Source organism: Crinia signifera, chromosome 12, assembly GCF_055691185.1.
Source record: "Crinia signifera chromosome 12, ASM5569118v1, whole genome shotgun sequence".
In the NCBI taxonomy this organism is placed as follows: Eukaryota; Metazoa; Chordata; class Amphibia; order Anura; family Myobatrachidae; genus Crinia; species Crinia signifera.
In genome coordinates, this window is record NC_139228.1 from 87,975,084 (window position 1) to 88,000,884 (window position 25,801).

Consider the following 25,801-nt stretch of genomic DNA (forward strand, 5'->3'; position numbering starts at 1 on the left):
AGCGTAGCGAGGCACCGGGCCCGCTGCGTGGCGAGCGCAGCGAGCCCGCAAGGGGGGGCGATCCACGTCCCCCCCTTGTCGGGATTTCGGCGGTCGGGATTCCGGCGTCAGATTTTGAACGCCGGGATCCCGACCGCTGGGATTTAATAATGAATCCGTGGTTGTGGTGTTTTGCAAGTGGATGCTGTTGTGCTGCGAGTGGGTGGGGTGGTGTCGTGGGTGGGTGTGGTGGTGTCGTGGGAGGTTGGGGTGCGAGGTAGGTTGTTTGGGTGTGTTGCGGGTTGGGTAGTCACAGGTGTGAGGATACTGCGGGTGTTGGAGTTCCACATGCGGGGTGTTTTCGGATGGGTGGTGTGGGTTGGTGAGGTGCAGGGGTGGAATGGTTGAGAGACTGGCAGTTGCGGGGGTTGAGGGTGCCGGATAGATGGGTGCGTGGGTACCGCAGATGGTGGATTTGCCTGGTGCGCGGGGGGAGGGGGTCTGCGGTACCTGCTGTGGAACCCGGTGTAGAATGAGGAGGTGGGGAAGTGATGCTGGGGATGGTTTGTGGGTAGGGGGTGCTGGGAAACCTGCCAGGGGAAAGAGGAGGTATGGCGGTGAGAACGATGGAAGATGGGGGGGGGTAGGGGGGGGGGTGCTGCAGGGGGATGTTGGCGGGGCTGGGGACCTTGTGAGGGGGGGAGGGGGCAGTGGGTGGGGGGACATAGGTACCTTAACCTGGGACCTATGTACTATAGCAGGTGACGGCAGAGGTCTCTGATGGGGATGGGGGGAGAGTGAGCGTCTGTGGCGTTCAATAGAAGTAAATATTTGTGGGGGATAATATGGAACTGAGTATGTAGGGGAAAAAAGTCCAGAAGAGGGAATAAGCCACAAAAAACTGATAATGTGCAGATCCAAACAACATTAGTGGTAAGCAGAGAGCGGGGTCCCGCTAGCTGCTGCTTACCCTCCTTGTAGTATGTAGTGCAGACTGTGGTCCGTTCTGTGCCTGTGCTGGCATCTGCTATGTGTAACAGCAGCGCTTGACCCCCCGGAGACCCGCTGCTTTGGGGGGTAGTTACTCTCGCCGCCGCTGCTGGGTAGCGCCGGGGGGAGGGGGTCATCCGCCGGTGAGCTGTTTATTGCAGGGGTGCTAGTTTAAAGCGGCGGTGACTTGGGGGGGATCGTTGCGCTCGCCGCTGCTGCTCGATAGCGCCAGGGGGGGCCTCATCCCCCAGTGAGCTGTTTACTGCAGGGGTGTGAAGCGGCGGGCAGCGTTGACTTGGGGGAGGGGGGGGGGATGATAGTGATTCCAAGTAGTGCCAGGGGGGGGGCCTTATCCCCCGGTGATTCCGTTGATTCAGGGGCGCTAGTGTGATGCGACGGCCGGCGAATGACTTGGGGGGGGGCGAGTGACCCGGTGTCATCAAGGGGCGGTGAGGGTGTCTGGAGAGCGAGGCTGAGGGGGGGGGCGGTGTGTAGCCATGGGACCTGGTGTCATCAAGGGGCGGTGAGGGTGTCCGGAGAGCGAGGCTGGGGGGGGGGGGCGGTGTGTAGCCATGGGACCTGGTGTCATCAAGGGGCGGTGAGGGTGTCCGGAGAGCGAGGCTGGGGGGGGGGCGGTGTGTAGCCGTGGGGCGGGGTTTGGGTGTGTATGGGCGGTCATGGGGAGTGGCGGCCGAGGAGGGGGCGGATAATGTGGGAGATGCTGTGTAGGACAGAGAGCAAGGGGGTGATGTGTAGAACGGAAGTGTCCAAGTTTTGCAGTGTGGCTAACGGTGGACGGGCCTGTCAATCAGCCGTGGAAGCCCGCCCATCGTTACCTACACTGCTTGTGAGTGACAGATCTGGATACATATATAAGATATATGTTATATATATAAATAAATGTACAGTAGAGTATTTGACAGCCTACAGATATCACTGATTATATAGTAGGCATTTATTTGTCCCGATAGCAGTCACACATTTGCAGAAAGCAGCAGTGTTTTATTTGATGGACAGCAGTTTTTGTAATGCTGTTTGCATGGTAATCACTGCTGCTATGCAGATATAATACTGATGTGAGATGTCGCTGATAAGCACGTCCAGCCGGGTCCTGCGAAGGTGATCTTATGTCGCTCGCAGCCTGCTCCTGCTGTCATTAGTGCATCCCATTTCACATGTGAAAGCAATTTTTTTTAAACTGCTCCAGCACATCAAAGATTTTCTACTTCAATCAAATACAATTATGTCTGAGTTCCTAATTACAGCTCTTCAGCTTTGAGATGCTGATAACATTTGAACTTCCCATTCACCCTGGAAAAATAACATTCAACCTTTTCAGCATGATCTCGGTGCATCAACATTTCATCAAGAGCATCTGAGAGGCAAGGTCTGCTAACCCAGTAATACGCCTTACCATCTATCTATCTATCTATCTATCTAGGACAACTCTACCATAAGACAGTGTTGGGCAGCTGCCTAGGTATTCCAGAATCTGGGGGCACCGCAAAGTCGACTACCACAAAATTAAAGATGACTCCGAGAGAGAGAGGCATCCTTGTCGAATGCAATGCAAATGGTGGGTGTTGATAAACCCTCCACACTTTCACCCGAGGTTCTGGAAAGTCAGTATTGGGGTGTTGATGGTGGGAGCAGTAAGCTGAAGTTTTGCCTAGGGTGCTGAAATCTATCTATCTACCTCTCCATTTCTGTGTGTCACATAACAGATGACTACAGAGTTCAAACTAGAAATTAAAGAACCCAAATGAAAAATAGTTAATATGATTATGTTGCTATAGGTGAAATATTTCATGGCAGGGGTGTACTGAGGGGGGGTCCATCAAATAAAAAAAGAGTCACTGCAATTGCAAATAGTTATAAACACTGAATATAATTAAAAATCTAAATTCCATACCATTAAAAGATCTGAACTGGGCCTTGGTACAGATCAGATCTCCTTAGGAAGTCTAGACTGGCTATATATTAATATACACATACACCTCTTTTCCCCCTGGCGCCCCTTTCTTAAGTACTCTAGGCCTCACCAAGCCTTAACCCGGTCCTGACTTGCAGTGTGATTGACATAATGTAGGCATTTGGGGGCAGTGACAGGGACTGGTCAAGAAATGGAGGCATGTCTGATGCAGATTCACCTCACTGTGCAACCTTAGGGTAGTGCCGCTGTCCGATGGTCTGTGTGATGTTCCCATTGTTCATCTAATGCCAACTATGGACCCAGGCAGAAGATCTAAGAAACCAGTGGTGGGGGCATTTGCATAACTTATCAGTTCCACTGCCACTGAAGACCCAGCAGCGATCCCTCTTGTGCCCACCACTGAATCACCTCCATGGCCACATTTTACAAGTGTACATGCGCTTTGGTGAGTATATGTATCTTTGCCTATCTCCATGCATTTCTGAGTCAGGTTGTTTCTCTTTTACTGAGGGCACTACTTCCAACGTTCTCCAGAAAGCCATCTCTTTGGCATTTGGTCAGGGTTGCCTAATTGCCTAATATTTTGAGACACACTGTGAGGGTGCTGACTTCAGACAGATCCCTTGGACCCTACAAAGGGTTGGCTGCAGATGGAAAAACTGTGGGGGGGGGAATGACTATGCACTTGAATCTGTGCTGATAGACGCATTGGCATATCGTTCCAAATCTGGTTGCAGTCTCCATTTGGAATGGCCATCGGTGCTATTGCCATCGATGGCTATAGTACAAACAGTCATCGATGACAGTATAATATTTAATAGATGATCATTGATGGTTTTTTTACTATTGATGGTCATCTATTTTCTTTAACTTTCTGGTCGATGGACCAATCAGAACCTGCGGGTGGGGCTTCATGAGTGCTGGGGCAGGACTAATCTCTGTGTCCCTGCACATTCAGGAGAAAAAAAACCTATTTGTTTATGCTGTATCATCGATGGAGGAGAACCATCTGGTTGATGACCAAACTATTCTACATCAGTTATAAACCATCAATGATTTTGAATCATCAATGGCCATCCCTAGTGTCCATGCAAACTTGTGCCCATTTTGTCTGAAAGAGACAAAGTGGAGAAGTGTCCCAAAGCAGCCAATCAGCTTCTGTCATTTATCTAGCACAGTATTTGCAATGACAAAATCTGGTTGGTTGCTCAGGGTAACTACTCAGCCAAAATGTGACATTCTCACAAGCCAACGTCACCAGCCTGCCACCTTCTGCCTCGAACACACCCACAACACCAGTTTGTCACTCTCTATCCTTGCATGCCCACAGGTGGCCCCACGAAATCTTACCTTTTGCCTTTGTTGGCAATCCAGCTCTGCTTGAATGAGACGTTACTGCACTATAAATTGACCTGCAAACTGCAAAGCTGAAACATTTTGTGGCAAAGGCTATGGCACCATGACCAGTCTCGTCGAGTTATTTCCTACGAGTTCTTCGGACTGCTGCTGTGATGTGATATTTTTCCTTTTTATAAAGAACTACTTAAAAGCCCCGTCAAAATAATGGCTTAGTCCTTATATGCCCCTACCTCCAGCCTCTGTCACAGCTCCCTCTCTCCATATCCAGTGAGTTTAACCCTTTATGCTTCTTGTGTATTGTACTGGCGATTAAAAATAATGAAAAAAATCACAGGAAGAAAAATAAAAGATTAAAAAAAAAAAAAAAAAAAAACGCTCTGTAGCAAATTTGATATACCCTGTAATGGTAGACCTATATACCTTATGTATATGGGTATGTAGCACATTTGCAACAATATGCAACCGAGGATTAAAACAGATCATTTTGCTTTCACTTTGTGTTAAGAAGTAATTTGGACCTTCGAGTGGCCACTAGTGGTCACTGGTGGTACTTTACCTTAAAAAGATGATGAATAGTTGTTATGGTGGCCACTAGGGGGTGCTGTTGCGCTATCCCAGAAGTCTTTTAGTCGCTTGCACGCTAGAGCTTCACCTATAACAGCCGCCATGACCTGGCGTATTGGGTCTACCAGGTAGTAGGATGCCGCCAGGACTTACAAATAGACAAGTGACTATTGGAGGCTGGGCAAGGAAAACCTGGAACTGGAGTCAGACAGGGAAAACCAGACAAACAAGAAACAAGGATGCACTACTATGAGGGACTGGCACCAGACCACTGTACTGTAGATGGTGACGTAAGTTTAGAGTAGTGAACCGCAATGGGCGATTAATAATAGCATGTAAGTGTAGTACTGAGGGATAATACAGTGGCAGACAAACACTTGCTACAGAATCCGCAAAGCAGAACAGACGCTCACAGCAACACAGACGGACATACAGCAGCACCAGACTGTGGGCAGTAGTGGTTACAAACTGACTGGAAAACAAATAGGCTCCGGTAGCGGAGTAGCCGCTAACAGCAACACAGCTAAACCAATATGGGTATCGGACTGAGGAGCAGTGCCGGTTACAGACAAGACACAAACAGAAGCTTGTAACGGAGCAAGCATAGGCAGGATCAGCATCTGTACAAGGCAGACTGGATACAGGAGTAGTCAGGATAGTTCAAGGTCAGAATACATCTGGATTTGTACTGGGTTGTTCAGAGTCAGGATTGTGCAAGGTAGCAGGATCAGAGTCTCTTCAATATTAGGGTTTGCAGGCATGACAGGATAAATCAGGGTCACACAGGTTTGGTCAGAGTAGTTCAGAGCTAGTCAGGAGTATATCCAGAATTGAGTATAGGGCAGGCTGGGTAATATAGGAGGCAGTATCGAATCAGGGCAGCCAGGAATGGACAAGCCTCCTGATATTAGGACTAGGACTCACTACAGCTAGGCAGCTAGACAAGGTAATGGCCTGATTATGTGACAGGTGGAACTGCACAGACTATAAACACAGGAGTTAGGCTGTAATCACACAGACCTGCCAGAGGTGGCTCATAACATTAACAACTGGGCAGCCAGACAAGGTAATGGCCTGATTATGTGACAGGTGGGGCTGCACAGACCATATAAACAGGAGTCAGGCTGTAGTTACACAGATCATCCAGAGGTTGGCTTGTAACAGTGGTTAGATTTTATATACAGACAGACAGACAGACGGATAGACAGACAGACAGACAGACAGACAGACAGACAGACAGACAGATAGATAGATAGATAGATAGATAGATAAGGTTCAGACAGCTATAATGAAAATTCCATTACCATTCCATATAGTACCTCCAAAGCACATTATTTTCAGGATAATGAAAAATAATAAATCAGATTATACAGTATGTAGCATTTGCTGTTTCGTTTATGATAATGTCACCAGGCTTCTTATTTTACTACTGATCTCCCCCTAAACAAGCAGGTCAAATCAGAATAAAATTGTCAACTTTGGGCCTTATTCTAGTTCACTCTTTCTGACAAAATTCTTCTTATACCCCTTTTACACCAAAAACCCTGGTCGGACCCTGGTCTTTGAATGCTGGAGTATCCAGGGTCTGACCCTGCTTTATACCCCATTTACACAGCACTTTGACCTGGGTCGGCCCTGGATCTGCACCATTTACATTGAACCTGGGTCAGCCCTGCCTTAAATAATATATATATATATATATATAGTACTAGTTCCTATGCGCTGGAGGGACCTCCGACACTGACTGTCCATTTGCCGCAGGGACCGGCTGCCGGGGGATGGTACAGCAGCGGCGCACATCATCCCCTCCGCTGAGCTCCGACCTCAGGCTGACAGGTACCCCCCCTCCCCTCAGCAGCCGCAGGGACCCCCCCTCCTCCCGCATCAGCTGGGTACATCTTCCCCAGCGCTGTACGCTGTGGACCCGCTGTGGGTGCCTGCACCCGCAGCGGGACCATTTACACCGCCATTTACACGGGTCCTATCCGGGTTCTACCCAGGTCAGCGGTAGAGGACCCGTGTAAATGGACACGGATATACCCCATTTACACCGCCAATGATCCGGGTCTGACCCGCAGCTGACCTGGATTTTTCGACGGTGTAAAAGGGGTATTAGATGGACAAAACCATGTACACTGCAGGTGGGGCAGATCTAACTTGTGCAGAGAGAATTAGATTTGGGTGGGGTTTTACTTTAAAGTGAGATCTATTTTGCAGTGTAAAAATAAAGCAGCCAGTATTTACCCTGCACAGAAACAAAATTACTCACCCAAATCTAATTCTCTCCGCACATGTTACAGCTGCCACATGGTTTTGTCCATCTAAGAAGGATTTTGTCAGAAAGAGTGAACTAGAATAAGGCCCTTTATATCTGTAAAGCTTCAAATTAGCTTCAAAGCAAGTTTTATTGGATTAATTTAAGTAACAATTAATTTTCCAAGTAAAATGAATATCTTATTAATAGCATCTAAAAGTGCGTAGCACATCAAGTTGTCCCTTCTGAAGTCATTACTGGGGAACATCCTTAGTTTGTTTAATCTATTGCTGGTCAATAGTTTATTAATATTACAGTTACTTACCAAATGCAAGCCCAAGTACGGCTATTAAGCTGTCAGAGCGGATTTACTCCCTGTAACAAATGATCTTCACTTATAGAAAAAGAGGATGAAATGAAAATCAACTCCATGAAAAAAATTAATTATAGTCATCAGTGTAGTAGCTGCTCCCAGGCTCAGACTGGCTACTAAAGTTTCTGTGCTACAGCTCCACCTCCGATGCCGTCACTGATAATTCAATATGAAATCAAAAACAGGATCCTGTGCAGTGGATCCTATCCTTATTTTCCTTCCCCCCCTTCCAAAATATCTCTCAAAAACTGCATAAGACAGGGGTGTCCAAACTTTTTGCAACAAGGGCCAGATTTGGTGAAGTGTAAATGTGTGGGGGGCCGACCATTCAGCCTGACATTCTATGAATCATTAATCACATCATAATCACACCCCATTCACTGTATGTCCCCCAGCCTGCCCCTCCTTCACTGTATGTTCCCCACTCTGCACCCATTCACTCTGTCCCCCAGCCTGCCCACCTTCTCATAATGTCCATCAGTGCCTCCATTTATTGTATGTCCCCTTCACTGCATGACTCCCATTCACTGTATGACCCCCATTCACTATGTACCCCACTCTGCCCCATTCACTGTATGTCCCCCAGCCTGCCCCTGCTCCCCATTCTCTGCATGGCCATCACTGCCTCCATTCACTGTATGTCCCCCAGCCTGACCCTCCTTCACTGTATGTCCCCCACTCTGCCCACTCCCTTCTCTGTATGTTTCCCAGCCCTTTGTGTGAGCCAGAGGAAGGAGAGGCAAAGCAGGCACTGCAAGGACAGGAGGTGCTTGGGCTCCCGCTGCTGCCCTCCTCCGCTCTGCATGTTACAGGAGCAAGCTTCCCCATTGCTGCCCCCCTCCCCAAACACTGCTGTCACTGTGATTGTGGAGTAGGGTGATATATACGATTGCAGCAGCAGGGGTAGGACGCCAAACACATCTGACTGTGGCGGCCGGCACCTCCTCACTGCAGCAGACAGCAAGGTAAAGGCGCGCTCGCAGGGGCCCCACCTTTAGTGTCCTGTGCTGTGCTTCCCACATCTGATGCTCTGCCTGCTTCCAGCTGGAGGCTGCGGGCTGCTTGAAATGGCTCCCGGGCCTGACTTTGGACATGCCTGGCATAAGAGAAAGATAAACCCACAAGAAGGCATGCAGAACCGATAATCAAAAACAAGATTCCAAAGGACGACCGCTATTGGTAGACAGTCAAAAGGTCGACACATCAGAAAGGTTGACATGCATTAGGTCCTCTGTTGACAGAGACACCAAAAACTATGAAGCTATGAAAAATGCACGTGTCAACCTTTTTGACTGTTGACCAATAGGGGTTGAACTTTTGACTGTTGACCTTTTTACTGTAGATCTAATGACCCGTACCCTCTCACACATGAGGTTCCCAACTCCAAAAGGATGCACGATGGACAGGGTATCATCAAATGATTGACAATGAACTTTACATAATATTATCATTAACCGATGAGTCCAGGGTTCAGTAGCCGTATGTGAGGTTTGGATTAGGACTAGGGGTATTACTTACCACTTTATAACAGAAGTCATTATCACCTAGTAACCAGACAATGGTGCCATCTAACCATTTGAACAAAGGACTCAAGACCTCCAGGACTGTTTTGTAAAAATTCTAATCGTGCCTACATTTCATCAATGTCTACATGGTCAATCTCGATATTATAACCATGTCATCATTATGAATGTCACTTGACGAATGTCAACAAAATATATCTAACCTCCTAGTAGCATTGATTAAGAAGTTAAATGCATAACATCTAAATCCCTTTAGTAATAGGCCAGATCTCAATCTACAGCAACCGCGTAGCTTCTTAAAGTTGGAAAACAAGTTGAGACAAAAGCAGGAAAGAAATGTTTCGCATTAATTGGAGACTGGGTAGAACCGTTATGATTGGCCAAGTGTATTATTAAAAGCCCCCGTTTTAATTTATGCAACAATCGAAAAAAAAACAAAAAAACAATCATTGTAAGACAAGGGTCTTTCCCAAAGTTTAGTCTTCCAGAAGGCTTCGTTATATATGTAAATTCCATCAAGGCCAGGAAGAATCACTTTCATCATTTCAGTTACTGTCAGTTCTTCTTACTTTCATTGCAAGAAGGGAAGCGGTGTCTTGTTTTCCCAAAAGCGAGACCAGCCTTTGAATTTCCTCATGATGCAAAAACACGTGTGCTTGTCTCCATCTGAACTTCAGTGTCAAGTCACCGTCTACAGCTGGGTGATTAATGTTCGCTCAGAAATGTACATATTTTTTTTTTTATAATTTTGTTCTTTGCTTTGCAGGATTTAGTATCATGTGGATTGAACAGTTGGGATACAAAACTAATTAAAACTTAACAATCGAAAGAAAGACGCAGATCAAACACAGTTATCTTTACAAACAAATACAATGCTACCCATTATTAGCAATCCTGGAACATCTAAGAAATGTTTGATCACGATTTTAGCTAGCAGATGAGTGCTTGAGGAGGCTCTGATGTTCACATCAAATTTCAATTTCTAGCACTTTAGATGTTCCGCACTGCAGACATTGTCACCAATTTTACTTCTGTTTTTGTTACTGTTCTTTTCTACCAACTATATTAAATTATTATATAGTTTCAGAAATAAAAGACAGTACAGATCTTCTTGTGAGACACAAGAAGCAATTTCCTCTCCTCTTTGTAAATGATGGAAATCATTCTTTCCTGACGCCACAGTGACAGTCAGATTTGTTCCAAGATCAGCAGCGTGTATTTTCTGGAGTCATAATAAAATCATGTAACTAAATATGTTTTATCTGGTTTAGTCTGCACAGTGTCAGGAGCTTGGTGCTGTACGTAATGTTACAGTGCAAAACTCAATTCCTACCAGGAGCTGGTACTTTGTTGTCACTCCTTGGTTGGGTGACACGTGTCAAACATTATCCTTGAAAAAGACTCTGGGCGGGTACATTCAGAAAGTGACAGGATTCCCTTGCATGTGTCCCCACAGCCGGAAAAATCATTTGATTTTTCTCCAGGGCCAACGCGTGGAGGAGCAAATTAATCAGAATGACCCCCTAAGTACAGTATTTTAGAATATTTGGTCTTCTGTTAGAGAGAAGAAATCTGATTCAATTAAATTTAGTGGAGAAGAATGAAAACTGAATGTTGCTCTGCTCTTTAAATCCTGTAGAGCAGCGGTGCCCAAACCTGTCCCCAAGATCTACCAACAGTTCATGATCTTGTGGATCTATTGTATAAATGAATGCAGAACAGGTTTGAAAATGCACCAGCTAGGTGATTTGGAACCGTTGGTAGATCTCAAGGACTGGTTTAGCCACCCTTACTGTAGAGGATGAAAACAAGGGTTCAGGAATGACTCGGAAGAAGAAATGGTCACTTCACTGGCATCATCTCCCTCCCCGAGGGGGAAGGGTGAGACCAGCTCCAAGAGACTTGCCAGGAGATCAGGAACATGATGCCATTTTCGTGGCAGCCTAGCTGTAAAGGCTGACAATGTTTGGGGTCAGAGTGGTTGCGTGTGACATCAAGAAGCCACCATGCCACCCCTGCATTGCCTATAAAACACCCTGAAAACTGTGGAATCCATCCCCACTGTCCATCGCATTATAGCTGCCCCCAGTCGCTACTTAGACTACATACCCTCATACATGACCCATTCCATTAGGTACAAAATGTCAGTGGCAGTTACAGAGGTGGGACTCCAGCACCGTCCAAAATTCAAAGAGTTAGTGAGTCCAGGACAGTGATGTTTGAGGTGGCAGTTGATGTGACCACCCCTTTTTGAATATTGGACTGTGCTGGAGCCCGACCTCTGCAACTGCCACTGGCAGGGAAGTCCAGGAACAGAGCATTTTGTACCTAATGGAATGGGCCATGTTGGAGGGTATGAAACTGTTGTCACAACTCATGCACGCATTCAGGGCTTGAATCAGGCCCAATAAGTGTTATTGTTGATATTGTTCAGTAAATTACCCTATAAATAATGTGATGTAACCCCACATTCTGCACACAATGTATAACTTCTAACCATTGTCTCATATCTTATGGCTGTAATAGTGAGGAATCTGCTTCTCCTGATAGTACATTCGGATCCTAATTCTGTAGGAAATGGGAAGCTTGTGTAGGAATTTGCATAGTGTATTGGCAGATGGGGAGAGAGCTAAATAAAGTGGATTTAAGCATCATTGGAGTGGCTATTTGGCACAGATGTCAGCTGCAAGAGGACTGTATACTTGAGGTGAGATATAATTAATGAGTATGGAAGATTATTGGTCGCTCCTTGTGTCAGAAATGATTGCAGCTGTTAATGAGCGACAGAGAGGCAGCAATGTACCAGAGGATGGGGCTAATGAGAGCCACCTACAGATCTGAGACACTGATATGATTTCACTAATGCTGACAGAGATGGGAGTAGGAGAGAAAGAGAAAGGGGTTTATGAAGTCTGCATTATAGTGCTCATACAGTTGTGTAGAGGCCGCTGCTGGCGTTGTGTCTGTCTGTCCAGTCAGCGTTATACAGTTTGAAGGTATTCTTTTCTGGTTGTCAAGGCGACCACAAATATCCATCCACCATGCAGGGACGACTACCCCCAAATTGCTGAGGGCCCTGACGTTGGACCCCCGGAGCTCTCCTAGATGAGTATGAGGACATAGTTATGGAAATTACAGTTTATATAGAGTAAGTAGTAACCCTTTAATTATAAACTCCTATTATGGATAAAACCAGAAAGGCTTAAATATATAAGAAGCAGTTTGAACAGGTCGTTATTGTGTCCAGTGCAATGCCATGTCGCCACATCCCTCCATACAGTGAATGTCTGTCTGACTCTGATTGGTGGATAGCTACAGCCATGCTGACAGCCCTTCCCTGTCTGGCTGCAGGCTGGGTAGCAGATACAGAATGCTTTCTACGCCTGCCAAGATGCCGCAGGGGCACCAGTCTACCCCTGTTAGAAGGCCACTAGAATTATGGGTCCCTGGGTAGCTGCCCAATGTGCATATGAGTTACAATTGTGCTACCTGTGTCACATTATGGCAGGTGTGCGTGGGGTAGGGGGGTTTGGGAATCAGGCGTGCTCTCAGTTTCTCTGGTATAAAGTCATAAGCTAAGGCATCCCCTAAGGCAGTTTTTAAGCCGACTGTTAGTAAATAAGAGATTTGTAAAGGCGTCTATGGAAATGTACTGATGTTGTGTTTAAGAGTCTACTGTCGTCTCAGGGGGGTGTTCAATCCCAGACGCTATTTCCACCGGTGGCTATAGCGGCACTCGCCTATTCAATACTTCCATTAAAGATAGCATTGAAGGCCGTTTCTAACAAAACCAATCTGTTTTGTCGGAAACGGCCGCAGATTGTCGAATTCATGTCCGTTTTTAGATAATCTGCGGATGTTTTTGCAGATACGCTGAGTTTCTTACACTCGACAGCCGGGAACATGGAATTCCGTCTGTCAAGTTGCTGTCGAACGAACAAAATCAGCCCAGGATTCCGACTGTCGGGACGTTCCAACGGTCTAAATCCCAGATTGAATACCCCCTAAAGCTGGGTTTCCAGCAGTCAATTATCTGTCGATATCAGTTAATCGACGACTTCCAAAATCGAATGAAAATTGCCTGAAAATCATAATTGGCGTTAAGAAATCCAAGCCTTAGTAGCTTCGTGGTTGCATTTGGCAACTACTCTCCAAGGCTTGAAACATCTTCCCAAGTGTCACAAATATCAAAACGTCCATCTCAAAATAGACATGTAATTCTTAATCAACAGTTTGGGGTAAATGTAATAGGGTACATGAAACCAGAGGTTGGGGAGGGGGGTTGCCTGAGAATGATTACAATCATTTAGCCAACAAACTCAACCTGGTTTTGCCTTGTAAATGTTGCCGCTTTAAAAATACGCCCATTTTTGGACAAATTCCTGCACCTCTGGCTTCTCGAACATTATTAACATTAACCATAGGCGAATCTAGGGGGTGGTCCGGGGGTGCACAGGACCACCCATTAGCCCATTTTGTAGCTGAGGGATGGGGCTTTCCAACGAGTCCGGCCCCGTGTCTCTAGCCCCCTGGGAGCCGGAGATACTGCCAGGCAAAGCTGGAAATTTTTCCCTATAGGATAACATGGGACCCGCTAATTCCGACATCTACCCAGTTCAACGGCTGCCAGTTCCCCCTTTGGCATCACTGAAGCTCGAGGTTGATCTCAGTCGAACCCAAATCGCTGGGCCTTCAATCTGATACCAGGCTGGATCCATATGGGTTAATTGGTTCCAGGGATATTGAGGTTAAACCAGGGGTTCCCAATCTTTTTTGAATCACGGCACCCTAGAGTATCAGAATTTTTTCACGGCACCCCTAAGCCAAAAATAAAATAATTAGACTGGGTTTATATGCGATTCTTAAGGTCAGTTATGTGGTAAAGGATACGATTTGCTTCTGTTTGTACACATTTTATGATTGGCAGCCACCAGCACTGGTTTTGCTCTTAAATAATGAACCATTAATAATTTGAGTTGGTCCTGGACCACCAACCCAGGGCACCCCTGCAGGTGTCCCGAGGCACCCCAGGGAGCCACGGCACACAGTTTGGGAACCACTGGGTTAAACTGATGTTTTTTTTCTTAAATGTAATTTCATGACTGTTTATGTTCTCTGAGGGCAGATTTCTCAGGACCCAAACAGCCCAGTTTCACGGGACCAAAATAATTTGAAGCAAACTCAAAAGTTCTTCAATATGCTACTGGTCTCATGTAAATGGGTCAGTTGGTTCCGAAGATATAGCTGGTTGGTTAAAGGGGGGTAGGGAGAGGGGAGTTGGTTGTCTCTCCCCCCTCACACCAGAAAACGCAGGGACTAGGCTGGTGTATAAGGGGTCAGCCTGGGAATGTCCCTGCATGATCCTGGGACCATATTCCCAGGTAAATCCCTGCATTTTCTGTTGTAAAAGGGGTATTATTTTAAACAGCCGTGACCTGCAGTGCTCTGAATACAGCCGGGCTCTCTGCCCAGCTCTCTGCCCAGCTCTCTGCCCAGCTGTCAATGACTGTCTCCCCTGCTGCTTCCACTCCAATTCTTCTCCCTGCTTTCACCTTAGCCCCCCCCCCCTTTAATCATGTGGTGCCGGCGCCCGGCGTGCTCCCCCGACGTCAAGCACAACAACAGTGCGCACAATATTTCAAATGTCCACTCGGCTAGAGGGGACACCAGGAGGGGAGTGGGAGCGTGCTCTGCACTGCGCTCTGCTCCTCTCCCCATTGAAGCAGCTGCACCGCTCTCCATCTCTCCCTGCAGCAGCAGTGAAGGCTCATATAAAAATTTACAGTAAGTGGCACTTTTGTGGGCATTGCTTAAGGGACGCTACAAGTGGCGGTATGTGAGGGCATTACGCATAATGTGTGGCTAAATGTGTAAGGGGCATTACGGTGTGCAGCATCAAGTGGAAGGGACATTATGTGTGCAGCATCATGTGTAATGGATACTATGGTGTGCGGCATCATGTGTAATGGGTACTATGGTGTGCGGCATCATGTGTAATGGGTACTATGGTGTGCGGCATCATGTGTAATGGGTACTATGGTGTGCGGCATCATGTGTAATGGATACTATGGTGCGCGGCATCATGTGTAATGGGTACGATGGTGTGCAGCATCATGTGTAATGGGTACTATGGTGTGCGGCATCATGTGTAATGGGCATTATGTGTGCAACATCATGTGTAATGGGTACTATGGTGTGCAGCATCATGTGTAATGGGTACTATGGTGTGCAGCATCATGTGTAATGGGTACTATGGTGTGCAGCATCATGTGTAATGGGTACTATGGTGTGCGGCATCATGTGTAATGGGTACTATGGTGTGCGGCATCATGTGTAATGGGTACTATGGTGCGCGGCATCATGTGTAATGGGTACGATGGTGTGCAGCATCATGTGTAATGGGTACTATGGTGTGCGGCATCATGTGTAATGGGCATTATGTGTGCAGCATCATGTGTAATGGACATTATGTGTGCAGCATCATGTGTAATGGGTACTATGGTGCGCGGCATCATGTGTAATGGGTACTATGGTGTGCAGCATCATGTGTAATGGGTACTATGGTGTGCGGCATCATGTGTAATGGGCATTATGTGTGCAACATCATGTGTAAGGGGCATTATGTGTGCAGCATCATGTGTAAGGGACATTATGTGTGCAGCATCATGTGTAATGGGTACTATGGTGCGCGGCAACATGTGTAATGGGTACTATGGTGTGCAACATCATGTGTAATGGGTACTATGGTGTGCGGAATCATGTGTAATGGGTACTATGGTGCCATCAAGCATGAACCCCCTAGCAATGAGCATGTAGGTAATCAGCACTTATGTGGCAAATATGTAATGGGCATTATGGTTTGTTATATAGTATGTAATGGGCATTATGATGTGTGGCACAATCTATAATGGGCATTATGGTGTGTGGCCTTATGTGTAATTGGCATTACGGCGTGTGGCTTTATGTGCAATGGGTATTACGGAGTTTGCTAAAATGTGTAATGGGCATTACTGTGTATGGTCTAAAGTATAATACCACACCCCTTTTTGTGATGCCACGCCTCCTTCCCATGAGGCCACACCCCCTTTTTGCTGCGCGGCTACGCCGCGCAAAGGACCCTCTGCTGCTATGTCTGGATCTGGGACCACCCATTACCATAATTCTAGATTCGCCTATGCCATTAACCCTGGACTGAGTTGTTGGAGGCAATGTATATGCCTCCAACTCAGCAGCATCCCACTGTTTGGAATACGTTTTCTTCTAAACACCGGCCGTAAAATTCTGTTCCAGCTCAAATCTGATATTTGTCACAGGTGTTTTTTAGGATGAAAATGTTTTCTATTTGATAACAAGGAAATCTAGCAATAAGCTGGGTGCACACATTACGTTGTCTTCAGCGAAAGAGACCTCCCATGATGTCATAAAGTTTAAAACCAGTGTCTTCAACAATATTATGTACAGTATATATTGTTATATATTATTATTACTGCCGGTAGTTTATATAGCGCACACACAATCCACAATGCTTTACAGAGTGTATTTGAACATTCTCATCCTTCCCTGCCCCAGTGGAGCTTACACTCTATATTCATTACCACACGTACACACACACAGACATTCTAGGGTTCATTTTGTTTGGAGCCAATAACCAACCAGAATATTTTTATATTGTGGGAGGAAACCGGAGTACCTGGAGGAAACCTACGCAAGCACTGGGAGAATATACAAGCTCCGCACAGTTAGGGCCATGGTGGGAATTGAACCCATGACCTCAGCGATGTGAGGCAGTAATACTAACCATTACACCGTCCATACTGCCCTGTATATATAACACATGGTGGGGATAGAACCCATGACCTCAGCGATGTGAGGCAGTAATGCTAACCATTCATAGGCGAATCTAGAATTATGGTAATGGGTGGTCCCAGATCTAGACATAGTAGTAGAGGGACCTTTGCGCGGCGTAGCCGCGCAGCAAAAAGGGGGTGTGGTCACCTGGGAAGGAGGCATGGCATCACAAAAAGGGGTGTGGTATTATACTTTAGACCATACACAGTAATGCCCATTACACATTTTAGCAAACTCCGTAATACCCATTGCACATAAAGCCACACGCCGTAATGCCAATTACACATAAGGCCACACACCATAATGCCCATTACATACTATATAACAAACCATAATGCCCATTACATATTTACCACATAAGTGCTGATTACCTACATGCTCATTGCTAGGGGGTTCATGCTTGATGGCACCATAGTACCCATTACACATGATTCCGCACACCATCGTACCCATTACACATGATGCCGCGCACCATAGTACCCATTACACATGATGTTGCACACCATAGTACCCATTACACATGTTGCCGCGCACCATAGTACCCATTACACATGATGCTGCACACATAATGTCCCTTACACATGATGCTGCACACATAATGCCCATTACACATGATGCCGCACACCATAGTACCCATTACACATGATGCTGCGCACCATAGTATCCATTACACATGATGCCGCGCACCATAGTACCCATTACACATGATGCTGCACACATAATGCCCCTTCCACTTGATGCTGCACACCGTAATGCCCCTTACACATTTAGCCACACATTATGCGTAATGCCCTCACATACCGCCACTTGTAGCGTCCCTTAAGCAATGCCCACAAAAGTGCCACTTACTGTAAATTTTTATATGAGCCTTCACTGCTGCTGCAGGGAGAGATGGAGAGCGGTGCAGCTGCTTCAATGGGGAGAGGAGCAGAGCGCAGTGCAGAGCACGCTCCCACTCCCCTCCTGGTGTCCCCTCTAGCCGAGTGGACATTTGAAATATTGTGCGCACTGTTGTTGTGCTTGACGTCGGGGGAGCACGCCGGGCGCCGGCACCACATGATTAAAGGGGGGGGGGCTAAGGTGAAAGCGGCGAGAAGAATTGGAGCGGAAACTGCAGGGGTGACAGTCATTGACAGCCGGGCAGAGAGCAGGGGGCTGCCCGGCTGTATTCAGAGCACTGCAGGTCACGGCTGTTTGAAATAATACCCCTTTCACAACAGAAAATGCATGGATTTACCTGGGAATATGGTCCCAGGATCATGCAGGGACATTCCCAGGCTGACCCCTTATACACCAGCCTAGTCCCTGCGTTTTCTGGTGTGAGGGGGGAGAGACAACCAACTCCCCTCTCCCTACCCCCCTTTAACCAACCAGCTATATCTTCGGAACCAACTGACCCATTTACATGAGACCAGTATCATATTGAAGAACTTTTGAGTTTGCTTCAAATTATTTTGGTCCCGTGAAACTGGGCTGTTTGGGTCCAGAGAAATCTGCCCTCAGAGAACATAAACAGTCATGAAATTACATTTAAGAAAAATAACAACAGTTTAACCTCAATATCCCTGGAACCAATTAACCCATATGGATCCAGCCTGGTATCAGATTGAAGGCCCAGCGATTTGGGTTCGACTGAGATCAACCTCGAGCTTCAGTGATGCCAAAGGGGGAACTGGCAGCCGTTGAACTGGGTAGGGGTCGGAATTAGCGGGTCCCATGTTATCCTATAGGGAAAAATTTCCAGCTTTGCCTGGCAGTATCTCCGGCTCCCAGGGGGCTAGAGACACGGAGCTGGGCTCGTTGGAAAGCCCCATCCCTCAGCTACAAAATGGGCTAATGGGTGGTCCTGTGCACCCCCGGACCACCCCCTAGATTCGCCTATGTAACCATTACACCGTATGTACTGCCCCGTATATATAACAAATGGTAGGGATAGAACCCATGACCTCAGTGCTGTGAGGCAGTAATGCTAACCATTACACCATCCGTACTGCCCCGTATATATAACACATGGTGGGGATAGAACCCATGACCTCAGCGCTGTGAGGCAGTAATATAACCATTACACCATTCGTACTGCCCGTATATATAACACATGGTGGGGATAGAACCCATGACCTCAGCACTGTGAGGCAGTAATGCTAACCATTACACCGTCCGTGCTGCCCTGTATATATAACACATGGTGGGGAACCCATGACCTCAGTGCTGTGAGGCAGTAATGCTAACCACTACACCATCCGTACTGTCCCGTATATATAACACATGGTGGGGATAGAACCCATGACCTCAGCGCTGTGAGGCAGTAATACTAACCATTACACCATCCGTACTGCCCCGTATATATAACACATGGTGGGGATAGAACCCATGACCTCAGTGCTGTGAGGCAGTAATGCTAACCATTACACCATCCGTACAGCCCCGTATATATAACACATGGTGGGAATAGAACCCATGACCTCAGTGCTGTGAGGCAGTAATGCTAACCATTACACCATCCGTACTGCCCCGTATATATAACACATGGTGGGGATAGAACCCATGAAGTCAGCACTGTGAGGCAGTAATGCTAACCATTACACCACCCGTACAGCCCCGTATATATAACACATGGTGGGAATAGAACCCATGACCTCAGCGCTGTGAGGCAGTAATGTAACCATTACACCGTCCGTACTGCCCCGTATATATAACACATGGTGGGGATAGAACCCATGAAGTCAGCACTGTGAGGCAGTAATGCTAACCATTACACCACCCGTACAGCCCCGTATATATAACACATGGTGGGAATAGAACCCATGACCTCAGCGCTGTGAGGCAGTAATGTAACCATTACACCGTCCGTACTGCCCCGTATATATAACACATGGTGGGGATAGAACCCATGACCTCAGCGATGTGAGGCAGTAATGCTAACCATTACACCGTCCGTACTGCCCCGTATATATAACACATGGTGGGGATAGAACCCATGACCTCAGTGCAGTGAGGCAGTAATGCTAACCATTACACCATCCGTACTGCCCCGTATATATAACACATGGTGGGGATAGAACCCATGACCTCACCGCTGTGAGGCAGTAATATAACCATTACACCATTCGTACTGCCCGTATATATAACACATGGTGGGGATAGAACCCATGACCTCAGCACTGTGAGGCAGTAATGCTAACCATTACACCGTCGGTGCTGCCCTGTATATATAACACATGGTGGGGAACCCATGACCTCAGTGCTGTGAGGCAGTAATGCTAACCACTACACCATCCATACTGTCCCGTATATATAACACATGGTGGGGATAGAACCCATGACCTCAGCGCTGTGAGGCAGTAATACTAACCATTACACCATCCGTACTGCCCCGTATATATAACACATGGTGGGGATAGAACCCATGACCTCAGTGCTGTGAGGCAGAAATGCTAACCATTACACCACCCGTACAGCCCCGTATATATAACACATGGTGGGAATAGAACCCATGACCTCAGTGCTGTGAGGCAGTAATGCTAACCATCCGTTACACCATTACACCATCCGTACTGCCCCATATATATAACACATGGTGGGGATAGAACCCATGACCTCAGTGCTGTGAGGCAGTAATGCTAACCATTACACCATCCGTACTACCCCGTATATATAACACATGGTGGGAATGGAACCCATGACCTCAGCGCTGTGAGGCAGTAATGCTAACCATTACACAGTCCGTACTGCCCCGTATATATAACACATGGTGCGGATAGAACCCATGACAATGCTTCTTTATTGAAGATTGCAACCTTTTGTACAAAAATATATACCATTTCATATACAGTATAAAATATAATTTCACATAAATTTACAAACATCAATTTGATCCATATCCCCATACCTTCCCACCATCCCCCCACCCCTTTTTTTTTTCCACCTTCACCTCCACCACCTAACAATCTTATACAAAATAAACTTTCCTATTCTGTACTTTCTCCTGATCCTGAGCTCCACCATTTCTCTTTTTCCAAAACATCCACCCTGACTCATACTCATACCTCCCCATACATCTCTCCTTCCACTCCACTTTTAAACTCACCATCATTTTTACCTTATCCTCCCGTCCTTCCATCTTCATTCATTCTCACTACATTCATTCCTATCATATCTCTCCTCCACCTTCACCACTATACCCATCACCTTTAATACAGAACACATTCATTACCCTTACCCACAAGACGCCTTTCATCTCTTCATTTACTCCCCCCAACCATTTTCTCCACCTACATTTATTTTTTTAAGTGAAGGATCTGGTACTAGCAAAACATGTAAGTAAAACATTCTTTTATTTCATATTCCATATTCCCCCTATTTTGTGTGAAAATAAAAAGAACAGAGTCCCAGTATGTTCCAGGTTCTACTATTTGCCACCTACTAAGGAGGTTTCAACCGGCCCCACAAGCGAGACCAGCTGATGGCATCCAGCTTCTCCTTTTCCATTTCCATCATTACCTTCACCTCATGTAGAATAAGACCCACCACCGTCCTAACAGGGAGGATCTTTTGTCTCAATATAACATGACACCGTGCATTCCACGTGTGATACCTGACTGCTAAATTAATCATATCAATTGTGCATAAATCAAAATTCCCATAACCTTTGAATGCCCCATAGACCCACTCCGGGTAACTTAGCCCCGAAAGACAAGGGATCCCTAGAGCAACTGAGACATCTTGATAAATTTTTACATTGAAGGGACATTTAAGAAAGAAATGGTCCATTGTCTCCTCCTCCCCAGGACATTCCTCACGTGGACAATCACGGGTATTGGCACCTCTAAACTTAATATTCCCTTTAACGTAAAGTCTCCCTTGGAAAGAAAGCCAGGCAATGTCTCTAAACTTCAGTGGGATCCTCTGCTAATTAAGCAGTTTCAACCCAGCTGAACAGACATCCCCTGGGCAATCTCTCAAAGCCAGTGGAGCATAAAAGTAGGTCTGCAAGATCCTCTTCCCCATCTCCTTTCTCGAGAGATCTCTCACATCACCCACCTTCAAACTCCACTTGGTAATCATCTTTATGGATTGAATCACGTAAATCGGAAGGTAACCTCGCCTGGTCCAAGGTCTTCCCATCCGACCACCATCTATCCATGTTCTAGAATAAGGAGACATCCATTCCATGAAACCATGTACCCATCGAGGGGGGTTGTCTAAAAATAGACCTCCCACATTCAATTTCAAAAAAGTTGTTACAAAAAGGACTACAGGATTGACCATTTCCTGGCCCCCTTCTGCCCTCGATCTGTACGTGATTCCTCTCTTGACTATGTTCATCTTGTTTCCCCAGAACATCTGAAAAAACATGGAACATAATCTAGACCACAAAGACTGAGGCAAAAAACAGACATAGCTGGTGTAAAGGAACATTGGTATCAAATAAGTTTTGCAAATGTCAACCCTTTCTCTCAGGGAGAACTTGCACCCTTTCCAGAAATTGACCTTCTTGGTGACATCATCTAGCTTTCTTCCCCAATTTAGCAAGGAATAATCTCCGTGATCAAATTGGATGCCTAATATTTTGATACTATCTTCAGGCCTGGGGAGGGTGTCCGGGAGAGAAAATTCTTTCCCTCCCTCCCCCATCCAGAAAACTTCACACTTGTCCTGATTTATCTTCGAACCAGACGCCTCAGAAAAATCAGTCACTAGTTGGTTGATGTCACTTGCTTCCTCCTCCGCTGACAAGACCACCGTAACATCATCTGCATAGGCTACCACCTTTAGAGTACACTCCGGTGACAGCTGCACCCCTTCCAACCTGCTGCTCTCAATCCTCCTCACGAAAGGATCAATTGCAAACACGTATAAAAGAGGGCTCAGGGGGCACCCCTGACGCACACCCGAGCTTACCCCAAATTTGGGCCCTACCCAACCATTCACAAGCGGGAAGCTCTCGGCCTCTTTATAAAGAACCTTTAAACAATTGACCATTTTTGACGGAAAGCCATACCTTTCAAGTAATTTCCAAAGATACTTATGATTGACACGGTCAAAAGCTTTAGATTGATCCAAGGCCAGCAGGAATTTTCCTTCCCCCCCAGCCCTGCACCGCTCCACGGCTTCCCGGACACCAAGGACCGCACTAAAAGTGCTACGCCCCTTCACTGTACAGTGCTGGGAAGGGGAGAGAAGCCTCTCAGAAAACTCCATTGTTCTGTTAAAGAAAACTTTTGCCAAAATCTTCCTGTCCGTATTAAGAAGAGCGATGGGGCGCCAATTCTCAATACGGGCTGGGTCTTTTCCTTTGGACAACAAGATTAGAGCCGACCGTCTCATGGAAGGAGGCAGATTTCCTTCCTCCAAACTTGCATTGAACACATCCGTGAGACGGGGAGCTAATACATCAGAGAATTCCTTATAGAACTCCGATGTAAGACCATCCGGTCCAGGTGACTTTTTTGATGTCAAACCATCAATTGCTTCCCTAACTTCCTCTACTCCAATCTTATTGTCCAAACACTCAAGAGAGCCATCTGGCTCCATCAGACCTGGTGTCTCCCTCAGAAAAGTCTCCATCCTCTCTCTGATAGGTGCTTGCTCATACAAAAGATCAGAATAATAGGCTCTAATGACTTCCAGGATGCCTTCCCTCCTCTCCTGAAGCACACCCCTTCCATCATATAGGCCACTGACTTCTCTTGCCTCGACAGCTTTTCTACAATTCTGGTAGGGATCCGGTGAGTGGTATGTACCATAATCCCTCTCCAGAATCAAAGATGCCAATCGGTTATACTGAAATTCCTTCATCTGAGCCTTCACCTGGGAGATTTCCCCACCATCTCCACCCTCAGAGATCAAGAAATCCAATTTCCTTTTAAGAACATAGTAGGCACTCTTTTTTTCAATCCTCTGTTTTTAATTAGTCTTTTGAAAAAACCTTGGACCTTCTTTTTCATTTCCTCCCACCACTCTGATTTACTCCATCCTGCCTTCAACAGTGATTCATGATCCTCAAAGAGAACTCTGAGAGACTGCTTCACACTCTCTTCCTTTAGGAGCTCTGAGTTCAGCCTCCACAGACCCCTCCCTTTCTGGATGGACTGTGAAGCATTCAATGAAAAACTAAGAAAGCAGTGATCTGAAAATTCTACTGGCTCCACCTTGGAAGGCAGAGTTTTCGAATTTGCTTTGACAAAAAATCTATCTATTCTACTTTTATTCTGACCGCTATAAAAAGTGTACCCAGTGAGGTCTGGAGTATGCCTAATATGGACATCCACCAGACCAGCCTCTCTAACCATTCTAACTAAATAATTAGCATCATAGCCCAAGGTCCTACTGCTTCTGGTACCTCCTCTGTCTTTGGTTCTTACAACAGTGTTATAATCACCACCAAAAACGACCTGTTGGGCTGTGAATAAGAATGGTTTTATCACCTCAAAAATACATTTCCTATCCCAAGCTTTTTGGGGACCATAGATATTGATCAGCCTTAGGTCATGTCCTCTAAAGGTGACATCCAAAACCATACATCTTCCTACTTCAATTTCTATGATTCTGTGCACGGTTACCATGCCGGAAAAAAGTACCGCCACCCCAGTATACGGCTCGGCCGCAAGAGACCAGAATGAGGGCCCCCTACTCCATTCCCTTTTAGCCTTATGCAAGGCTTCTAGGGTCCTCAGTCTGGTCTCCTGGAGGAAAAAAAATGTCTACCTCTGCTGTTCTAAAAAAAAATCAAAAGCCATGAACCGAGCTCGCTCAGAATGTATAGAAGCCACATTAATTGTGGCCCATCTTATGGGGTGAGGATCCATGCAAAAAACCATAATGTAGGGCAATCCCAAATCCTTTACTTATTTACACCAGACCCACCACCATCCTTACATTCACCACCACCCAACACATCCATATCCTCAGACAAACCATCATTCCTTTTTACAGGATCAGGAGGCCTGTCTGAGACATTTAGCAAGTTTACTCTGTTTCTTTCCGGGTCACCTTGCGCTCCTTCATCCCTTGTCACCACCTCTCTGTGTATTGTTTCATGCTCCCCTTCTCCCTTTTTCTCTTTTGAACTAATTAATTTTACCACTTTCCCTGTCTCCAAGGCTACTTTTTCTATTTTCTCCCCCTTTCCTTCCTCCTTCTTACTTTTCTTCCCTTGCGTTTTCCCTTTCTTATTTGCTTTTTTCTTCTTTCTCTTCCCTACTTCTTTCTCAACTTTCCTAAGAGCTAAAGTCTCCCCTTCCTTATAGACTTCCTCCTCCTCACTATCCTCATCTTCTTCAGAAAAAACTAGAAACCTGTTGGATATGCTCACTATCTCTTCATCTCCTTTCCTTTTTGTGGCACTTTTCCTCTTCCTCACTTCCTGAAACTGTTCCTCCCTTTCTGATTCTTTGTCTCTTTCCCAAACTACCAGATTCTCTTCTTCTACTGTAGCCTTTTTGAATTTCCCCTTTGTTCCCGCTCCAGGTGTTCTATCCATATGGCGCATAGATTCTGGGCATCTACTGTAGGGATGCCCCTCAAGGCCGCACAAGTTACATTTTACTATGTTACACGACCTCGAGGGGTGACCTGCCTCGTTGCAGAGGGAGCATTTTACGTTTCCACATTCACTGCTCATATGCCCCTCTTCGCCACAACGAAAGCAGGTCCTTGGCTGGCCTGGATAGAACACCTGTATACGGTCTCTCCCGATATAAGCAGCCGAAGGGAGATGTTTTGTCCTTCCTTCAACTTGGTGTAGTCTTATCTGCACAGACCATGCACCTCCCCAGACTCCTAAGGTGTGTCCAACCTTAACCATGTCCCCTATCCAGATGCATTGTCTACTCAACCAGTACTTTATGTCGTCAGCTGGGATAGTTTCATCCCTCACCAATATCCTTGCTCTGACATTCTCTGGTTTTGACACTGATAAAATATCATAGCCCTTATAAGCTTCTTCAAATTTTCTTACTTGCCATTGGTCTACAACC